Source organism: Electrona antarctica (genome assembly GCF_951216825.1).
Source record: "Electrona antarctica genome assembly, chromosome: 6".
Classification (NCBI taxonomy): domain Eukaryota; kingdom Metazoa; phylum Chordata; class Actinopteri; order Myctophiformes; family Myctophidae; genus Electrona; species Electrona antarctica.
The window spans coordinates 13,094,559-13,096,786 of record NC_136811.1 but is presented as its reverse complement, the minus strand read 5'-3'; positions in this window follow the sequence as shown (position 1 = coordinate 13,096,786).

Sequence of the window (2,228 nt, the reverse complement as noted above, 5' to 3'; positions counted from 1 at the left end):
ACCCTACTCCCTCCCGTGAACACTGCGGTCAATTGTGCTCGCATGAATGCTCGGCCATCTCAATCCTTTGGTGAAACTCATAAAACTCAGTCCAAGCTGTCTTAACCACTTAAACCCTATATACTTAGTTGACTGGGTCGGGTCCACCAGGGGTCTATGCTTTGTCCCCTCTCCTTTTCCTTCTATACCAAATATTGCGCTGTGAGCTTGTATATCTGCAAATTTCGCTGAATGTTCAGCCCCAAAATAGAGGTGCTAGTGTTAATGTGGTTAAGTCAGATTTTCTCGTTACGATAAACAAGTTTAATATTATCAGAAGTCTTAAGTCTTGTTGGTGCTTGCTCATGTGAAGCTCAATGATGTTTGATTGTTAAGAACCAATAGGTGCGTACTCCCCAGCACCAAGTAAGTTATCCTATCTTTTCTGTGTAACAGACTTACTTGGCAATCATAGATATACTGTACTCCACAGCAAAATCTGGAGTATTAATTTAACAATGAAAATATAGAAATGGATGCTTGTCAGTCCCTTGTTACACTATTTGAGTTGAATTAAGCCTCTGGATTTTGCTGTGATCATACTGAAGGCCAGCCAAAACTAGACACATAGAGTGAGAGGGTGTCTTTTAGTAGTCGTAAGAGTTAATTCAACGCTCAGGATTTTGCTGTGTATGAATTTACGTTATTTTATTCTCAGCCATATACACATAGAAAGACAGCAGGCACCAGGCAGCTGTCAGGAGCTGTCACCGTGGGTGGCTGAGCAGGGCAGAAGATTTGTGCAAAGGTGAATTTTGAGCATACCATGGATAAATGAAATAATAAAACGGAAAGAGAAGATGAAACAGTGCTATGAGAAGACAATGTTAGCAGCCGAGTGCCAAAATGAATGAACACAAGCAGTCTGAATTAACCATGAATTGCTGCAAAACACTTAAAAATCAATGACAAATAGTGCTGCCGAACGCTATCTCACCAATGGTGCTTGTTGTATAATACTGTAACTACACCAGTTTTTGAGCTTCTGAACGTTTGCACATATAAAGGGAGGGCAGAGCTAAAGCATATAGGCCTACTAAACAATCAGCACTGATACTGATTGTTAACACTAAATGTTTAACGACATTTGAATTTATTACGATATTTCAATGTCCTCAACTCTTTCATGTCACAGGGAGAGGAGAACGATACATGTACCTCATTTTTACTTACTACATTAACATTCTTAGAGATGCTTTACTTCAATTATTAACCATCAAACCTGTCAAATTACTACGGTTATTTTAATTACTACCACACATACTGCTGGTGAACGCTATTTCACTGAGAGAGGAATACCCTCATCAGAACTACATGATAATTATTCTTTAACAATGTCTCAGTGTAGGCTAGGCTGGTCCATATTTTGTTCGTTTGTCTTTGTGGTTGGCTCAGGTGAACTGTATTACTGTTGCTTCAGCTGCTGTTACCACTTCAGTGCTTTGTGTAATTACTTTAGTGTAGAAAACAAAGGACCTGATTGCTTAAAACTTGATGCATCCTAAATTGGAAATATGGGCACAGCAGGGCACAAATCACAATTCACACTCGCAAAACAATATGTGAGCCAGGTCCAATAAACACATTACCGCATATGAGATGAACAGCGTTGGGTGCAGAAACGAGGTCAGCGGTTTTGAAGATGACTTAAAATGGCGTGCATGTCAGCTAGGTGCCATGCAGGAACTGCTGGTGCTGCTCTTTTTGCTTGCGACTGAACTGGAGGGTGTTGGAGAGTGCGAAATACGGTGCACCCTGTTTCGGTTTTATTTCCATGCGCTGAGAGAAAGTGAGTCTCTGTATGTATGCATGTTCCAGTGTGTATGTTTTTGGGTGTTCTATAAAGTGAGTGCTTTTTGAAAAGATGTTTTGCTTTGCAAGCCCGTCCAACATGAAGTGAGGAATACAAAAGTATATGATTGTTATAGTCTGGGACTCTTGTCCGTTATGTAATGTGTTTGAGCGCCAATTATTGCCTTCAAAACTGGATCCACTTAAATCATGGTAACTCTCTTTCAATAAGTCATTTCTTCATGGGTACTGTATACTGTATGTGGCTGCAAAGTATAAAGTCTTTTTAAAAACAGCTCTAAAATGTAAAAAGAAAATTGACATGCAAATGCTTAGCAAAATTACTATGACAGCTTTTGAAAATGTGTGCGTAAACAATGTGGTTGTGGGTATATAGA